The following is a 20599-nucleotide window of genomic DNA, read 5'->3' on the forward strand; positions in this document are numbered from 1 at the left end:
GAAGGAATTGTGAGGGTGGGAGGCCCTGGCACAGGTGCCCAGAGCAGCTGGGGCTGCCCCTGGGTCCCTGGCAGTGCCAAAGGCCAGGCTGGAGCACCTGGGACAGTGGGAGGTGTCCCTGCCCTGCCACTGGATGGCATTTTAAGCTCCTTCCAACCCAAACCACCCTGGGATTTCATCATTCTCTGAGGTGAAATCCAAAGTGTGAGCATCTCTCATGCTCTGTCCCCTGCCCCACTCTGTGTGCACACCCCTGGATTACACCTCAGCCTGAAGAGGCCCTGATCAGACAGGAAGAATTCATGTGGGGGATAAAAAGCCCCAAAAGCAAACAGATCAAACTCCCCAATAAAAGAACACACACATCCCCAACAAGCCATTAACCACCTCCCTTCTTTGTTTGGGACCACATAACTAATCCAGATAGAAATCAAATAAATTACAGTGGCAGCATGTCCGAAACACAAAATGAAAGTTTGAGAGATGTTGCAAAACCCATCAAAATGAGATTTTAAAAAACCCAAACAAGCAAAACCTGGAAAAAATTACTCTCCAGTGGTTCCTCTTGCCCCTTTGAGTTTCTTGGTGTTAATTGCCAGCTCCCCTCCAAGTCTGGCCCTTTCCCATCCCAGGCTCCCCTGTGCAATCCTCATCTCCACCAACCCAGGGCTGTGCTCTCTTAGCCTCTGGCCTTGCAAGGCAGCGATTTTCTCTCAAATAATGCTTCCACTTTCATGCTTTTTCATTATTCTAGTACAGGCAATGGCTCAAAACAAAACCGAAGGCTTCCAGATAGATATTTTTTGTTTAATTCACCACCAAGCACAGCAATGCTCTGGCTGGGTAATAGAATTGTTGTAATATCCATCAGAAGCTTCTAAAGCTTCTAAAATACTGCAGAACTACTTTTTTCCCTATTAAAAGGGAATTATGTGATTATATTTGATATGTCCCATTATTTTTCTGATTCCAAGAGTTTCTGGAGCAACAGCTCATGGGGCTCTGACAACAGTGGCTGAAAAAAAATCCTTTAATTTCCACCTGCTGAGGAATCTGGTGTTGCACATCCACTCCCAGCAGAGGAACAGCCATCCTGCTCAAAGACTAGGCTGGGGGAAAAGGGGATTTCCCTCTGGAACAAACACAGGGGTGGCATTTCCATCCTCAGGATCAAAGTGATGGAACGTGACCAGAGCCACAGGTCACACAGAGGCCCTGAACAGAGGTAAGGTGCCATCTGTCTGGATGTTATTTTAGAAATAACAACCCAGACTTATTCACTTAGTACTTAAAAAAGCTGGAAGATCAATGATTTTGTGCTACTGTTCTCAAGCAAGACCCACCTGATCAATAAATCCAAAATTACAGCATTTTAATGGGTTTTTTAAAATGTATTTTAAAAATATAAAAGTTCCCCAGGCCAGCTTGGATGGGGCTTGGAGCAGCCTGGGATAGTGGAAGGTGACCCTGCCCATGGCAGGGGGTGGAATGGATGATTTTAAGATTCTTCCCACCCAAACTATTCCACGATTTAATATAGAAATTCCAAGTGTGTAATGATGCCCCTGCCCATCTTACACTGAACATTAAACTCTGTTATTTGGAAAAAAATATTTCCATTCTCAGCTGTGAGACAAACTCAGAGAGATTCATTTGCCTCCAATAATTAAGTTGCTCCCAGTGCTGCACACTTTAGGCAGAAAAAGGCTGAAGCACCAAGAAACACAGGGAATTTTTCCCTAACTTCTAGCTAATGTCTCTTTTATTCCTTCTGAATGAAAACATAAATTTCATTACTGGAACATGATTAAACTTTGGTTTTTTCCTCTCTGAAAACTCAGTAATCACCACCTGAGCATCCCAGCTGTCAATGACAACAGCCCCAGGCTCTGATCTGCAGGAACTGAACAATTAGTAATTAATTAGAACAAAGCTTGAGTAGTACAACACAAGCTGTATTGGCAGCTAGAGTTATTAGAGAAGCAAAAATTAGTGTTGGGCCTCCTGCTATGTGTGAGCACAGCAAGCTCATGGTTTCTTCAGCAAGTTCACAGAAAACTTCCCATAAAAATGTGATTTTTTTTCATTTTCTCCTTGATGTGACAGCACAAAACTTCTGTCCCCAAAAATACCCCTGTTCTCCACACCTCAGCAGGATGACAGGATGCCTTGTGACAGGCAGGCTTTCTGCCTTGCCCAGTCCTCTGCTCCTTTCCACTCAGTTCTCTTTCTGGAAAAAAGCTTTTCTGCCTCCAAAATGAACCTCTGATCATCCCTGATATCTGGAAAATTCTTCACAGGGAATAAAAATTGACTAAACTGTCCTTGAATTTGATTTTCATCCTTATAAATTCTTCACTAACAACACCTAAAGCCACACCCTGTGTGACAAAGAGCTCAGGGACAGCAAGGATGGAGTCCCCAGCTGACATCCCAGTGTCTGGCTGCTGTGATTGTGCAGAAGGAACAAGGATTTTGCACACACAGCCATCACCATTTCTTGTCCAAAGCACCAGCAGCAGCCTCGGGGGTCCCTGGGGATGGGCAGGTAACAGGAGCAGTGCACAGAGAGGCTGGCAGGCAGCTGCAAGGCAGTTCAAGTGGAAAAAAGCTAAAATAGACCCCAGAGAGGACCCTTGCAGCCACTTTAGTGCATTAGAGATGCCACTTACAAACGTGAGAACAGCAGAAAACAAGAAGTGTCTGTTCACAGCGTGGAGAAATTATTGACAGAGTGGCTTGAGTAATGAAAAATGCTCCTGTGTGTGGTACGCCTGAGTGTTAAGGAAATCTGAATTGTTACAGCAAAAAAACCCCACCAAAATATTAATGAAAATCTGATTAAAAGTCTGATATCAGTCCAACATCAGATCTACTCCATACCTTCACATTAATTTCTATTAAAATATATAAACAATCAAACCAGTAATAAGCTGAAACTGTGCCATAAACACATAATAAAGCACAAAAAATCCCTGCCAATTTACTGGGTCCTGTAACCTTGGAGAGCTCCAAACCTGCTGCTGATTGAGAGGAATCTCCATTTAGATCACTTAGATTAAGATCATTTTCGATCATTTAGATTGAGATTAAAACCCTCCTTTAAAGGAGCAGTTCTCAGATAAACACATATTTATAGGTCAATGATTTCCCCTCCTTCCCCAAAATCTGTGCCACTGACTCCAAACCCAGGAATCCCTCTGGGGTGGAGAATGTGGATCATCAGATCAGGCAGCCAAGGGCAGGACTGGTTTGGTTCTGATGGCTCTGATGAAGAACTGCAGCAGAGTTTTTCTTCCTTCAGTCACACTAAAATATAAACAGCAACCTTCAATACTGAAATAGGTTCTCTGGCCAGCTTTGATATTTGAAAACCTGAAAGGAAATACAATTATTAAATGTTTTGGGCTGGAGGGGTGTTAAGGATTACCTGGATCCACCCCAGCCATGGCAGGGACATCTCCCACTGTCCCAGGCTGCCCCAGTGTCCAGCCTGGCCTTGGGCACTGCCAGGGATCCAGGGGCAGCCACAGCTGCTCTGGGCACCAGTGCCAGGGCTGCCCATTATCTCACCCAAATTCCCCCTCTTCCATCCTGAACCCATGATTCCTTATCCCACAGCTACAGTTCCTGATGCACAGTCTCTCCCTGACTCCTCGTGTTCCCTCCAGATCCTGGCAGGTGCTGGGAGGGCTCCACAGAACCTTCTCCTCTCCAGGCTGGCCACCACGATCCATGTCACTCACTGCTGCTCAAAACCCCATCTGTGCCATAAATGTTGTGTTTGGGAGATCTGATTTGGCCCCAGGAACCTCGCAGGTGTGGAAATACTCCCATAACACCATGAGATTACTGCACAACCTTTTCCAGGTTCACCAGCAGAGAAATTTCATCCATTCTAAGCCTCTTTCCAAAATGTTCATTTTTCACCTCTTACTTTTAACCATTCAATGTTTATCCTATGAGGTTAAACCTCCCTAAAGAATGAAATTGGGCCAAAGGGTGCAAATTGTCTGAAACGCATCAATCTGTTGACAAGAAAGCCAGGAAGAGCCATCAGGAATATTTGCATAGACACAGCCAAACTTGAAATGCCAAATCATTTCTGCAAGAGCTCCTCCTAAAAAAAATGAGGTTTAAAGCACCAATGGGCTAAAGGACACAGGGCTAAAGCCAAGTCTCCACAAAGTCAGTCCTGCTTTCCCAAGCCGGGTCCTGGAGCAGATTTCAAAGTGCAGGGACATCCCTGCAGGCAGGATTCCTCCCCTAAAGCAGGATTTAGCACATTCCCATTGGCATTCTCCATGCTCCCCCAGGTTTAGCAGATTTACCAGCTCCCTCCCAGTTTGCTGCTGGGGCCAGGCTCAGGATCCCACTGGATTTGAGCGGGGCAGGAGAACAGCTTGGAAAACTTATGTACAACCTGCAAACCTCCAAATGACTTCCACTGCTGCCCACACACTCCAGAGCCAGATTCAGCAGCTCAGAAACTCGAGGAGAGGGAGCTTTTCTTGCCCCAAAGAAGAGGAGAGAATGATAAATTAAATACCAGCACTATATTTAGAAAATAAACTCTTTCTGCTGCAGTTCTAACTTGCCGAGTGTCACAACATTTTGAGTTTCCTTGGAAATATTATCTGCAGGGGGAAAAAAAGCCACATTAAACACAGCACATTCTCACTCACATTTCCAGCTGCAGCAGAGGACAGCTCAAAAACACTTCCCAGGAAAACGTGGCATGAGGATTCAGTGTCAGTCACTGCTCCTGGCCCTGGGCTGCACCAGCCCTGCATCCCTGACACTCCATCCACACATTTCCCAACTCCCACCTTTTACTATTCCTAGCCCCACTAAACTGACAGATTTTGAGTTTAGGTTGGTTTATTTGCATTAGGAAAGGAAAAAAAGAAATGTTTTTCCCTTCAGAGAGCAGCAGAGTGAAGGCTGGGAGATGCTGAATGGCCTCCTTTGATGTGAGAGGTTTACACTTGACCTTCTGTTTTCCTTCCTGGATATTTATATCCCCTTGGCTCCCACAGCTGAATAACAATGAGATGCACACACTGACCTGCTCAAGTGAAGCTTCGATCCCTCTCCTAAAACTGAATCCATGGCACTTGGCTCCAACACTTTTGGGGAGATAAATGACTAATTTTCAGCTTAATTTAGCTCTCTTGGCATTTCAGCAGCTAAATAGATTATTCCAAGCAAAAAAATTTATCACTTCAGTAATTCCAACGCATCGCCTCAGAAGGCAGGGATTAGTGCTTCAAAGCACAGAATTAATCCCAAAAAATTCTCCTCTGGGAGGCTGGGGAGGCCCTGGCACAGAGAAGATGTGGCTGCCCCTGAACTCTGGAAGTTTCCAAGGCTGGAGAACCCTGGCACAGTGAAGGTGTCCCTGCCATGGCAGGGGTGGAATGGGATGGGGTTTGAGGGGTTTAAGGTCTCTTCCAACCCCAACCATTCTGGGATTCCATGGTTCCATCCAGAGCACTGATGTTTTGACCAACATCAAAACAAAACCGTGAAAAGAGATCAGAACAGCCCCTGGAAAAGGAGAACGTTCGTGTGTCATTCCTAAAACACACAAATGGATCTGAAAGTAGAACTTTATGGCTCGTTTCTTCCTCACAATGAAAACTACTTAGAAAACAGCAAATTTTCTATGTAAATAGCTGTCAAAGCAGTTATTTACATAGAAATATGTAAATAACACTGTCGTGATGTCTCAACACTCATTTCTGGGACATTCCCAAGATTTTTAGTTGTCTTTCTACTGCTGTAATCTTTAATTCCTTTTAATCAACATGAACTATATTGTTTAGCTGAAAGTAAGCCAATTTTTATTGGGTAATAAAGCAGAATACAGACAAGAGAAGCAAGGCACCAATGAAAGATGGGAAAAAGGAAGAGATTCCATTTGAAACGAGGACAAAAACTTTGATTCAGGGAATCTGTTGCTTTCCAAGGAAAGTGAATCTCGGAGCATCCTGTCATAATATGATAATCCCAGACTCTGGGGACTCCACTGCAAACTCTCAGAGAATTCCCAGAAATGCTCAGGATCAGCTGGAAATGTTCTGGTTTGATGTTAACCATGTGGTCATTTGGAACAGGAAAAACCAATATTTCATATCCATTTGCATTACAGAACAGCTCTGCAGCCCCCACAGGGTAAATATCCAGTACTCAAATTATTCCATTGCAACCACATTGCAATTGCTTCACTATATTATTTTAATTGTGAGTAACTTCAGGGAAAACTACAAAACAGAAAATAAAATATAAAATATATAAAATATAAAATTCTGCAGCAAGGCAGAATTTTTGAATGGATCTGCCGAAATGCCTCAAAAATAGCAAAAATATAGAGATTTCCTACATTCAACATTTAAATCAACTTTAAGGAAAGCCTGGAGCCCCTGGCAATGGAAGAGCTAAGTCTGTAATACTTTTCCCTTCTTGTAAACCCAAGGATTACAATCCCTTCCCATGCCTGTGTTTAATGCAGCTAATAAAGCCAATACATATTTATTGGAATTCTCCATGCAAACCCAGCAAAGCCCTCAGAAATTGAAGCCAAAAAGCATTTAAATGATCTTTAAGTCTTCTTTAGGGCTGATTCAGACATGTATTTTATAGGGGCATCACTAATGTGATAATCCCAGATCTGGGGACTCCACTGCAAACTCACAGAGAACTCCCAGAAATGCTGAGGATCAGCTGGGAATGTTCTGGTTTGATGTTAACTGGGGTAAAAATGTCATTTCAAACCCTGGTCATACTGGAAAGTGGAAACTCCACCACTGCCATCCAGCAATTTTCAAAAGAAGAGGTCTGAATGATCAAAATGATGAAATTCAATAGTTATTTTATCTGCAGATTCATGAAAAAAACCCAACAAATTCTCCACTTAGTCAGGAAGGAAAGGCACAGGGAGCTGATTGATCCCTCTGTCAGGTTATTGCCATGGATAAACAAACAGAGGAAAACCACCACAGGTTTCAAAAGTTCATCATGGTGGGGGTCAGGGCTTTGTTGCCAATTCCAACTTCTTCACCTTCTGAAAGGCAGCTTTAATTAAATATATATAATTTAAATATAGTTCTTGAAAATTAATGCTAAAGTTACACACAAGAAAAAATTCATGTGTTTTCCTGAGTCATGATTGCTCCTTATCTTCCTGAACTCACAGTAAATCTTGGAAACTCTTTTTAGACACCACAGCAAAAGCAGAACTTCCCAAAACATGTAGAGGGCTAAAAATATTTCCACAAGTTCCCTCAAAGTCCAAAGTGTCTGTGAGAAAAGTGCTTTTCCCACAGATAAATTCACAATATCCACCATTTATAACTGGTTCATAGTTACTTCTAAAGAGCACAGGTGGGAACCACCACATCAAGTTCTCAAATAAAGTATAAATGCAGTTGTGGAAGGGTAAAAATCATGGAATGGGTTGGGTTGGGAGGGATTTTAGAGCTCATCCTGCCATGGGCAGGGATGATTCCACCATCTCAGGGTGCTCCAAGCCCCAGTGTCCAACCTGGCCTTGGACAATCCTCTTAGATCTGAATTCTGGCACTTTGATACTTTGGAAAGTTTTACTGGAGCTTTAAGGGCCTTTAATACCTAAAAAGGTTTGGATGTGGGTTTGAATAACCACAAGGAACAGTTCCCCGCTTGCACAGGACTCATTCCTCTTAAAATAAATAAAACTACATAAAAATAAATCAAATAAACCAAAATCATGATCTAGCTTACCAAGCAAGCTTGACTTTCCATTGGAAATTCTAATACACCTCCCCAGCTCTCCATTTCACGCTGCTGGGCTTGGCTAAGCAGAAGCCATGTGAAATAGGTGTTATTAAAATGCCATATGCAGCATCAGATGGTATTTCCTTCCACAGTTCAGTTTCTCAGCTCTGGAGGAAAAGAAATGGTAATTCTATGCAAAATAAGCTGTGAGTCACAGCACGCAGCTTTTGCAATTATCAAATTCCCCACTTTTATTTACATGGGTTCGAGTTCCCTTAGATAGTTTGAAAACTTCCTGAGCAAAGGAAGACCAAAACCAATTTCAGAGATTTCTCGATAAAGAAATAGAGAAAAGTGGTACTATGAGGGCTGGCCAAGGAGCCCAATATTAAAAGCAGGGATATCACATGGAGGAAATGATGGGATGCACAGATATTTCCTCCAGCATTGTAAAATACAGCACAAAAACTGTGAACTTCCCAGAAAGACTCAAAGTGTTGTGATTTTATATCCCCCTCATACACACCTTTCATAGGGACTGAACACAAAACTGAGGACTGCAACAGACTTTTTAAATCTTGCACTTAATAGCTTTATAAATGCAATTAATGCACCATTTCTTCTACATTTTTTGGCTTAATCCCAATTATTTCTCCAAGTTTGAAGCACCAGCACCTGACCAATAGAGAAACGTCCACTGCCCTTTGGTTGTGTTGCTGAGAAAGTCTGGAACACAGATGTGGCAGAGCTGCAACCAGACTAAAATAAAAATATAATTCAATAAAAAATCCATTCTTAAACAAAGGAAGGGCAGACTAAGCATTAACTTCAACTCTTCCTGATGCCAAACTTATAATAACTGCATGCCAAGGCATGCTTAAGAAGTTGAAACTCAAAACAAAACCCCACAAGCAAATCTAGAAGCCCCCAACAAGCCAGAAATTCCCCAACAAGCCATGGGTTTCATTTTGTTCTCTTTCTTTCATAAAAATGAGAAATCAGGACCCCAGGGAAGTCCTGAGACCCAGGGCACTGTGGAGGCACCTCCAGTCCTGGGGGCAGCTTTGGGTCACAAAAAAAGAACTTTGAGGGGCTGGAGCACATGCAGGGAAGGGACAGAGCTGGGAATGGTGCCTCAGGTTCAGCTTTTCTATGTTTCACATTCTGTGCTGCTTTAGTGTGTGGGGCTGGGCTCACATCAGGGATGCTGAGCTCTGTGCACAGAGCAGGGACACAAAACAATTCCTGCTCCAGCTGGGCACCAAGGACAAATGACCCAAATCTCAGCCCAGGAGCACAAACACCGTGGGCTGCAGAGAGAAAAACAAGCAGGGTGGGACTGCCTGGGCTAAAGCTGGAATGGGACAATGAACTGCAAGGTGCAAATGGAGCAGAACTGATCCCAGGGACAGAGCCCGTGCCCGGCCGTGCATTTTGGGGCCATTTTGGTTCATCTTGGGTGCAGCCCTGGCTGGGCTCTGGTGCTGCCCAAGGTGCAGCCATGGAGGAGATGCTTTGAATAAACCCCTGCTTTATTCTGGAACTCTGCCCAGCCTCTGCTCTGGGGCAGGTTGCACAAGACATTAGGAAGGAGCTGGAGAATCCCTGAGGAGCTGGGCAGGGGCTGCAGAATCCCTGAGGGAGATGGGCAGGGGCTGCAGAATCCCTGAGGAGCTGGGCAGGGGCTGCAGAATCCCTGAGGGAGCTGGGCAGGGGCTGCAGAATCCCTGAGGAGCTGGGCAGGGGCTGCAGAATCCCTGAGGAGCTGGGCAGGGGCTGCAGAATCCCTGAGGAGCTGGGCAGGGGCTGCAGAATCCCTGAGGAGCTGGGCAGGGCTCACCTGGAGCAAAGGAGGCTCAGGGGCCCTCGTGGCTCTGCACAGCTCCTGCCAGGAGGGCACAGCCGGGGGAACAGGGACGGGAGCAGAGGGAACGGCCTCAGGCTGGGCCAGGGCAGCTCAGGGTGGGCACAGCAGGAATTTCTCCATGGAAAGGGCTGTTGAACCCTGGAAGGAGCTGCCCAGGCAGGTTTGGAGTCCCCATCCCTGGAGGTGTCCAAGGTACCACTGAAGGTGGCACTTTGATTGTTGAGTTGACATGGTGGGATTCAGCTGAAAGCTGGACTTGATGGTTTTGGAGGTCTTTAGCTGGATTTTTTGTCTTTCTGTGGTCTTTCCCCACTTAATGATCCCATTTGAAAGCTAATTATAAATCCCCAATGAAGTGTTTGCAGCATCCCCCGGCCCAGCACGACAGAGGCCTGTTCACCACAGCGCCCTCCAAACACAACCCTGAGGGGGCTGGGCAGCCTGAAAACACAAATCTCCAACTAAAGCTGCCTCCTTGCCTTGTACTGATCACAGGGTGAAGAAAGGAGGTCACGTCAATTCAGCTGAAGCTGGTTCAAAGTGTGTTTTTAGGTTATCCTGCACATCAGCACTGTCAGCGCGATGAGCAGACGCCTGGCGGGGCTCGGGCATAACCCCCCCTGTGCTCCTGACTCCTGCACCTCAGAGACATCATTACACATCAGCCAGGTAGCACAGCACTAATCCAAATAATCCAATCACTAATTAGAAATTTACTGTATAAGCAGATAATCAAGGGGTGTAACAAATGGTATGGGAAAAATCCTGAAGGAGCTGAAGGAGCAGCAGGGAAACAGGAATTGTGCTGCAGACAAAGCTCTGAGGGCTGCTACAGCCCCTCCTGAATATACAGAGCCCACAGGAGTTGGTTGGTTTGGAACATGAAGGTTTTCCTCTGCAAGCCAAGCTGACAGCAAACATATGCTCAAGTGCTGCTGCAGCAGCCAGTGAAGCCTGGTTACTTTGTAGCAATAAATATTAAATAACTACATATGTTAAATAAATATTTTTCAATTCTATCACCAGAATTATGATATTGAATAACATGTCATAACATCATATTGCTAAATAATAATAAATAATGAATAAATATTCCAATTTTTTACTTCATTTGGGCACAGACTGGGTTTGAATAAGTGCCCACATCAATGAGCATCACAGGGATATCACAGCTGCTCTCCTGAAGGAGACAAATGCTGTACAAGGTTATCATCATCAATAAACCACCTGGAAGGTCGATATTCCTTCATTTACAATGCTAAGGTTTTTCCCTGACCCTACAGAGCTAGAGCAAATAAAAAATGAAAGGTTCTGCTTCCTGCAGACCTTGTTCATACCATTCCACCACACCTGGGCCATTCCTGTGTGTGACATTCCCCTTTTCATCCCATATTTGCCCATCAGCTGCAAACCTTGCAGGTCTGCAGCTGAATACACTCAATTATTGCTGCAGCTCGACCTGGCAAACAAACAGGAGTGGCTTTTCTCTATTTTCCTCTTCCATTCCAGCCCAGGCTCAGCTGGGGCTGATATTTGCTGCCCTCATTTCTCTTTCATCAGTCTGGGCATCCCAACCAGTACAAGCCATTCTGAAATGTTTTACCTGGACAAAACCAACAAAATTCCTTAAAAAAAGGAATAACTTGTAGATGGGCCATAGTACAGCAGAGCCAAGGAAAAGCTTCAATGGTTTGGGCAGAAAGACCATTACAGTCTGCCCATTTTGCAGTTCAGACACAAGAGAATTCATCAGGGAGAATATTCAGCTCCTTATCATGAGTGATGGTTCCTCATTTCAACTCAGACCCTGCCACCTAGGCAGTCATCCTCAAAAAACTGACATTTAGAGAGAGAAACATCTCAGTTTTGGGATGAGAAGAAGTATTCACCAGAATAGCTGCAAGGGCTCAAAAACTGCGTTCTCCATTTATGTGGAAAAAACCCAAGAAGTGAAGAAAAACCTCCTCAGAACAGCGTGACCCTGCTGGAGAAAAGGGCTGCTGTGTTTTCCCACCGGTGCCTGGAACAGACAAAAGTGGAAGCTGATGACTAAAGGAACAGCTAAAAATACCCCAAGTAGTCTGGATCTGAGAGTTGTGTGCCCTCACTGCAATTAGCAAATTGCATATTCAGTTTCACTGACACTAATGAGTGCAGCCGAGTTCATCTACACCTCAATTAACTTCAAGAGACGCTTCTTCTGCACAAATAATGGCAATTCCTCCTTGCCTTTGCACAGCCCCTCTTTCTGCCTGACCCCTCGGGCAGTAAATCACGGCCTCCTTTGCTTCAAACAGGGTTTGGAGCGATTAAATGGCTGAAAGGAAAGAGAAAAATGCACTTCCAACACAGGGAGGAAGGGAGAAGGAAATCTTGCACTGGATGGGAGCAGATGGATGCCAGCAGGCTTTGGGATACAGCCCTAATTGTGTGCATTTAAGGAAAGATTCATTGAAGGAAATACCCAGGCACCTCTAGTATTCTCTAGGACCTTTCCAGGTCTGACCACCACGTTGTATCAGAGGTTAAAAATCAATTTTCAACCCAAGCTGGAAGAGAAATTCCAGCCTGTGCAAGAACCGCCCACAGCAGGATTAGCAGGTGGGGTCAGAAGGCTGCACTTTGCCACTGCTTGTGCTGAACAAAATCCTTATAGGTCCTTCTCTATTCCTTTCCTTGAAGAAGACAAGAAGTCCCCTTGGTGGGGACTGGACTTTAAACAATGGCAATGTAGTGTTCGATCAGATAATTTTAAGCATTAAAGGAATGAAATAAAGGCACCATTCAGAGGGGAGGAAGAGGAACAGGATTGATGGTACCTGGGAAAATAAGATGTGAAATGAATCAAGAGATGAGATTTCCAGCCCAAGCCACCAGTGAGGACAACACTGAGGATCACCTGGATACCCATGGGAGCAGCAGGCTCGGGGAGGACACAGGGATGGGCCCCAGCCCTGCCACCACCAGAGCTCACTGCTGGGTTTGCTCTTTATCCCACCTGCTCCCAACACACAGGCACAGAATCATGGAAAGGACCCCAAATCCCCCCCAGTGCCACCCCTCCATGGCAGGGACACCTCCCACTGTCCCAGGTGCTCCCAGCCCCAGTGTCCAGCCTGGCCTTGGGCACTGCCAGGGATCCAGGGGCAGCCGCAGCTGCTCTGGGCACCTGTGCCAGGGCTGCCCACCCTCACCATCAACTTTCCCTTTTGTTCAGACGCTGACAGCACTAATTAGCAGAGAAGTGTGCAAACAGATGCTAATTTGAGGCAGTATCACTCCGTTTGGCAAGAGGCAGTGGCTGATGGAAAATCCAGCTATTGATTTTCCTATCGGCTGCTGTCATCACGGCTGCTGCTGCCTGCAAATAAACAACCCCCAGAATCTTTGCTTTCCAATGACAGCTGGTGTCAGCATCAGCATGCATTTGCTGTCGTGCTTCCTGCAGAATAAACTGATATTTTGCTATTTAATGTGTTTCAAAATCATCACTGGGATTCCTGATGGCATTGTGCTGTGGAATGAACGTGGATCTTCAAGCCCTGGCAAAGCACTGAGCATCCACAGCCAGCTCCCATTCAAATCCTTAAAAACTCTTTTCAAGACGTGGCATTAAAAAGAATTGCTCCTTTGGAACATATTTACTAAGGGACAGAGGAAAACTCTCTGTGAATACCAGCACAATAATCACAGCAATAACACAGAAACATCCTCTTGGGAAATATTTAGCACAAGTGAGTTTTGAGTGCTGCTTGGGTTATTTACAGCTCACAAAAAACTAATTTTGGACTTGTAAGGGATTTCTATAATTATTGATTTCTCCTCCTTACTTTGAAAGTTGGATTTTTGTATAAAGGGCTGGGGGTTTTTTGAGGATGGGGATAAATAAAAGCAGAGTATCTTCCCTTGACAGCTGCCTCAAAGGCACCATAAAACATAGAGCATGGTCCCACTTGGAACCTCCTTGGAGAGAAACTCATAACAAAGCTGTGGATTTGACCATCCCAGTCAGAGATACTGAAATTCCATCCAAAAATATTTCTGGGGGAAAATACCCCTTGGTGAAGTGTGGCTTGTTACCATGGGAATAATTCCTTGGACTGAGCAGCATCCTGACCTAAGATCAAAGAGAATTATATTTCTATTTTGGAAATAAGAAGTGGCTTAAAAATAAAATAGAAATGTAGCATTTGTGCAGGACATGGAGTCCCAAACATGCAGGTTTTATTTTCCTAAATAAACCAGCAGCTGAGCCAGGGCAGGGCCCAGAGCCTGCGCCAAGCACCAGCAGCATCCACTGAAATCCTGCCCTTGGAAAGCTCCTCCTGGTGTAATCCCAATAGTATTTTATATACAAAACCAGTTGCTTTCTCAGAGTGCATTTTTGCTTTTTGTTTTTAATTAGAAAGGAGCATTTTATCTCACCCGTGTTTAGTGTGATCCCAGAGAGCTGGCAGGACTCTGCCAGGGCCATCTGGCTGTGCTCACTGGGACCTGCTGGTGGCCCCAGTGCCACAGAGGAGGCACAAACACCCGGGGCCGTGCCCAGACAGGGCTGGTGGCCACTCAGAGCCTGAGGTGGCACTTGGGGCACTCATTTCACATCACACATGCTGGACACAACACCAGCAGGGGCATGAGGGGGTAAAGGACATTTCACAGCACAGCAGGAGCAGCAGCCAAAGCACACAGGGACTCTGGGAATGGCTCTGTCCCCTGCCAATGGATTCTGGGGACCCTCAGGTGTCCTTGGGGAGTTGGTTATGCCAACGTGCCACAACCTGAGGTCACACACAGCACCCAGGGACTCCCCACTGCAAGTGTGGCCTGGGATCTTCTCCATGCCCTGGGGAAGGGAATTCCCCTGCCCTGCAATGGGAATGCTGGGCACAGCCACAGGGACTGCTGCTGCACAAACAGAGAGGCTTCAGTCCATGGAATCATCAAGGCTGGAAAAGCCCTCTGAGATCATCAAACCCAACCTCACCTCTGCCCCGTGTCCCCAAGTGCCACATCCACATGGATTTTAAATCCCTCCAGGGATGGGGACTCCAGCACCGCCCTGGGCAGCTGTGCCAGGCCTGCACAAACCTTTCCATGAGGAAATTGTCCCCAAAATCCACCCTGAGCTGCCCTGGCCCAGCCTGAGGCCGTTCCCTCTGCTCCCGTCCCTGTTCCCCCCGGCTGTGCCCTCCTGGCAGGAGCTGTGCAGAGCCACGAGGGCCCCCTGAGCCTCCAGGTCACTGTGGAGCATCCCAAAATTCCATTTCTGAGCATTGCTTAGGTTGGAAAAGCCCTCCAAGATCATCAAGTTCAACCCCAGCACTGCCAAGGCCACCAGTGCCCCATGTGCCCAAGTGCCACCTCCACACATCTTTCAAATCCCTCCTGGGATGGAAACTCCACCACTGCCATCCAGCAATATTTAAAAGAAGAGGTTTGAATGATCAAAATGGTGAAATTCAATACTCATTTTGTCCACAGATCCATGAAAAGAATTCCTGCCCTGGGAGGATGGGCAGGCCCTGGCACAGAGAATCTGCCCCCTCCCTGGAAGTGTCCTCAGCCAGGCTGGAGCAACCTGGAGTTGTGGAAATGTCCCTGCCCGTGCCTGGAGATGGAACTGGGTGAGCTCTAAGGTCCCTTCCAACCAAAACCACAGAGAAAGGCTCTGAAATTCCTTACGTGACACTTTAAGCCTCCAAAGATACGAAACTAAAGCAGCCAATCTGACTTTGTCCTGAATAACCCTTCCAGATGAAACAGGTTTTAAATGGCACCACCAGAATCTCCAGCAGGATCAGTTATAAACACAAACCCCCCAATATTTTCACTGCTTCTGTTTGTTTTACATTTCTATCCCATGTTTTGACTAATCCTTCCCACACCCTAACAAATTAATTTCTGTAAAACACGGAAACTCTCAAAGCAAGTCTCTTTCTGTGGTTTTTGAAAGACACTTCAAACTCTATTTCAAGCATCTCTCCAGCTCTTTGTGTTCCCTGATCCAGGAATTTGGGGGGTTTTTCTCCTGGTACATCTGCACCACAATCTCCAAAGCACAAATACATCCCCATGCTTTTAAGGCCAAGCCACAATCTCAGTTTCACAAAGACAAATCACACACAGATACATTTTAGAGAAAAAAAATACAGGCCCAGGAAACTAAGGAAGGAGATCTTCCAAATGATATTGCCCCCAAATTATTAATATTTTGCTCTTCTACAGCTCTCCCCTAATATTTTTAATTTTTATTTAATATTCCTGGAGCGCTTATTCCAAATCAATCAGCAGACATCTTATCAAGGTAATTTTGATTAATTTTCAGTCCTTCAACTTAACTAGATGAGCTACATTTCAGCAAGATTAAAAAATTATTTTTCTTTCCTTTATTTACCTCCTTTCCAACTGATGCAGAGATGCCCAAGAGCTGCTGCCCCACAGGACCCATTTTTTCAGATCAGCTGAACTCTGCTGCCTCTCAGACTGGTCTTTGAGGACAGACTGCCCCAAAAAAAGGGGAGAGCTTTTTATAGAAGAAATTCAGATAGCGCAGCCCCCCAGTGAGGATGGAAAACCTGAATGCTGAATATTTTGCTTGTGGCTTTAACATGTGATAGAAGCTCACCCCATGGATTCGGTGGAATAACCTGACAGGCTCTGGCCATGCTGTAACACCAAATTCTTCCTCCTGTGACTGGAAAATAAATGTTCAGGCTGATCAATGATTGGCTGAAGCTGCAACAAAGTGAAATCCCCTCTCTTATTCACCAGAGAACTTGGCCACGTATTTGTGTCCTTGGAAATATGAGAGAAAATCTACTTGTGATATTTTTACAGAAATATTTAAAAATTATAAATATAAATACAAATATAAATGTGGCACTTGGGGACGTGGGACAATGCTGCAGGAATGGTTGGACTGGATGACCTCACAGCTCTTTTCCAACGCTATCAAGTCTAGGATTCCTAAATATTCCAATTGTGCCATGTTCCTTTCCTGAAAGGCCACAAAAGAATCACACTCATGCTGAAAAATAAACAATAGGATTGTAACTCAGTTCTGGCTGGTTTTGCACCTATTTTACTGTCTTAACTTTCTGGCCATCTCACAGAACTAATCTGCATAAAGAGATATATATATATATATATATATATATATATATATATATATATATACACACACATACATGTATAGAGTTATATCTATATTTTATATTTATATATATGTAGATGTGTATATAAGTATACATGTGTGCATATATGGATAGATTTTTATATATATTTTATATTGTATATTTTATGTTTTATAATATTGGATACTGTATGTTTTATATATATTTTTATATATTTTTATATTTATATAGATGTACATGTGTATATATATGTATATATTTCTATATATATTTTATATTTATATATATGTACATGTGTATATAAGTATACATGTGTGCATATATGGATAGATTTATATATATATTTTATATTGTATATTTTATGTTTTATAATATTGGATACTGTATGTTTTATATATTTTAAAAATATTTTTATATTTATATATATGTACATGTGTATATATATGTATATATTTCTATATATATTTTATATTTATATATATGTACACGTGTATATGTATATGTGTGCACATATATGTGTGTGTGCATATATATGTATATGTGTATATATATATTTGAAGTACACATTTCTGGAGATTTAAAGTATATATTTCTGGATAGCAGAGAGCCAACTCTAATAATCACCAAAATTCATGCTCACTAAACTTAGGTTAACACCAAGTTAATCCTACTCTGTAATAAAAGCACTTAAAAATCAGAACAGACCCCAAACCCACAAAAAATGGAGCCAGGCTGGCTCCCAAGGGACCTTCTGTCCACAGGTCAAGTACAAACTATAAAGTGCTTTTGTAGAGATGAAATTAAATCATAAATATCCTATTAAATTAACCCCACTATGTCTGAACAGAACCTTTCCAACCAACTTAAAATCCTGAGAGATACCTCAAATTTTATTTCATGGAAAATTCTGTGGGGCTGCCACCACTGATCCTTGAAATGTTGGTTTCCCTCTCACACCCAGAGCTCTGATTCTTTCAGGAAACCAACTGAAGGCATTAACTAAAAATAAAAAGGAAACGAGACCAGCTTAAGCAGCTTCCTTAAAAAACATATCCTATTTCACAGCACGCTCATTAATGGAACAGAAGTGATATTTTGATATCATGATTAAGAACAGTTCATTTTGAGCATCTTGCTCACCAGCAGATCAAGGCAATTAACTGGCAATTTGCTCACTAAATGACTTCCCAAGATGTGCTACTGAGATAAGGCAAAGCTCTTTTTAAAGTGACTTTGAGCCAGCACAAGATGGACCTGCAGGGAGTGTTTTTATAAACAATGTGCAAGTGGATTTTTCAGCAGTAAAAGAAAGCTTCTGCTTCAGGAGTAATGACAAGAAAATATTAATTTATGTGGAACAGCGAGACACTGGGGGGTTTTCTCCTTATTTCCCAAACTTCAACCACTATAAATAATGCTGTGATGGAGAACACATCCAAACCATGTTTTTTAGAAAATATAAATCTGAATTTCTTGATTTCTTTGTATTTTAACCATGGGACACAGGTGGGAGCTGAGAGGAGATAAATCCCTTTTCCTGCCCCAGCATTCAGTGCTTTTCCCAGGGCTGCTTCACAAGGAGCCGTGCTGGCTCCTGGGTGACACAAATAAGAAATGCCATCCTGCAGGGGCTGGGAAGAGGAGCAGTTTTTTGTTCTGCACTTTGGGCTAGAGCTCAGTGTGGTGCTCTCCATGACCTTCCTCAGCCCTCACCCTTTTCCTCCAGGCTGTTCTTCACATCCTCACCTTGAATTTGGCCCTGGCCAGCCCCAGGATGTGGATGTCCCTGTGCAGAGCATCCCTGCCCTGCAGCACAGCAACTGTCACCACATTCCCCTTCACAGAGAAAAGCGAGGCACAATCCTTCCCAAGAATATTTCTATATTTCTGAGTTTCACATCCTCTGAACCTCAGAGAAAGGAAAAACAATTCTTATCTCATTTGCTGCTCCTGTGCTGTTCACAAGTGGAATGCACGGTGGAAGGTTGTTTACCTGAAGGGAATTGGTGATTGGATTCTGGTGTGAGTGTTTTGATTCACTGACCAGTTGAATCCAGGGGTGTGTGTGGGGACTGTGGGCTGACAGTCACAAAACAACCGTGCAGTTGAGTGCTTGGCAGATTCACTTTAGATTTAATATAACATAGTGTAATATAACATAGAATAATATACTATAATAAAGTAATTAATTAGCCTTCTGATAAGACAGAGTCCTCCTCATCATTCCTCTCCTTCACTGGGGGCAAAAATATCTCCTAGAGCAGCTGCTGCCAGCCAGAGCCATCTGGCACCGTGCTGAGGCAGCACTTGGTCCCTCAGCCAGAGGTGCTGCTCTGCTCTGCTCCAAAGTGCTGAGCAAAGAGCTCCTGGCAGGTTTGTCTGCACTCAGAGGACAGCCTGCCCGCAGGGTTTGCTCCTGCTGCAGCACACATTGCGTCTGGAGCGCCCTTGTTGGCAGTGATGAGGTGATATGTGATGGTTTCAGGCTGAAACTGGATAGAAATACTGATTTCATGTCGTGGTTTTGGTTTGTTAATTTGAAATTTGGCTCATTTTGAGACGTCTCAGTTAACGCACTGAGGAGTATGGTGGGTTTGGTGTTGGCTCATCGCCAGTGTCCTCACTTCCTGCTGGGAGGTAGGATGAGCAGAAAGGCAAAACAGGTTCAAAACTTTGAAAGGGTATAAAAGAAAAATATATTAATAGTAACTAGAGAAAAAAGTAATAAGAATTAGAACAAAACCTTTAGAACACTTCTCCTCCCCCTACGTTTTCTTTCTCACTGACAACGTAAAGAAACAAAACTTAAGGGTTTTTTCAGTTTATTATCTCTAGAGGGTTATTACCTCTAGAATAGTCTTTGATGTTATCACTCTAAAGTCCTGAATGAGCTCCTGGAAGGTCAGGAACCTGCAGAACCGTGCCAAGTTTCAATATCTACCTCACACAAGCTTCCACAGGCATGAGCTTATTTGGTAATCGTCTGCATAACAAAATAAATCATTTTTTAAGGGCCTGGGCCAACACAAACAGGAAGAAAACATTGTGTTCAGAGGTCAGGCTCTGCATGTTTTCCAGGGTTTTGATGTCCTAAGGATGTTTGTTAGGATGTTTTGGATGCACACAGAATACAAAATCAGGACTATGTTAACCAACATCCAGCCCTTGTACTGAATCTTTAAAAAACCCCAACAGAAATTGCTTTTTGATGAATATAAAAAGCTTTACAAGCCTCACTTATTCCAGCAGACTGCAATTGCTGATGTTCTGACCATTTGCCTCAAGCACTCGAGGGAGATGAACTTGCAAATGCCACCACAAGTCACTGCAGCAGAAATGCAAACAGCTCAGCCAGGATGCTCCCTGACAGGAGTGCAATTACATCCCAGAGAGTCCACAGCCTCTCCTCAAAACATCAAATGAATAAATAAATAAATAAATGCTTGGATCCAGTTTCTTTGTGCCCCAAAAGGTTTTTTTCAATCCCCCTTTCCACCTGACACGAATTAATTGCTTCTACCATAAGGGCTGCACACCCTGCAAGAAACCTTCCAAGTGATTTTAAAACTGGTCACAGCAAAGCTGAGCTTGGCAAGGAGCTCTGGACACCACTCAGGCCAATCCTTCATGGAAAGCTGGGCTTCAGTTTGGCTTTTCCAGGAACTGTCAAGCAAATTCATCAGTATTTTGTGAGTGTCTTTCAGAACAGTAATTATGAAAATGACTTTTGCTCCGTGCTCATTAAGGAACTTCCTTTCCCACACAACTGAAATGACAACACTGAGGCACTCACTGCTCCTCCAGCTTTGGGTGAACCCACAGAGGAGCTGCAAGAGGT

The 20599-nt window shown here is 44.0% G+C and overlaps 1 protein-coding gene across 7 annotated transcripts in view; it reads right to left on the reverse strand.

Moving 5' to 3' along the window:
- PTPRE (protein tyrosine phosphatase receptor type E) overlaps positions 1-20599 on the reverse strand; it is a 94123-nt gene that overhangs the window by 50136 nt on the left and 23388 nt on the right. Inside the window, exon 1 of one of the 7 annotated variants that reach the window (XM_063162993.1) lies at positions 7765-7901. The exons of the other annotated variants lie outside the window; for them this stretch is intronic. The gene's annotated coding sequence lies outside the window, so the exon portion shown is untranslated. Of the gene's footprint in view, positions 1-7764; positions 7902-20599 lie in introns of those variants that run through there. 7 annotated transcript variants of the gene reach the window in all.

This window comes from Melospiza melodia, chromosome 9, assembly GCF_035770615.1.
Source record: "Melospiza melodia melodia isolate bMelMel2 chromosome 9, bMelMel2.pri, whole genome shotgun sequence".
NCBI lineage: Eukaryota > Metazoa > Chordata > Aves > Passeriformes > Passerellidae > Melospiza > Melospiza melodia.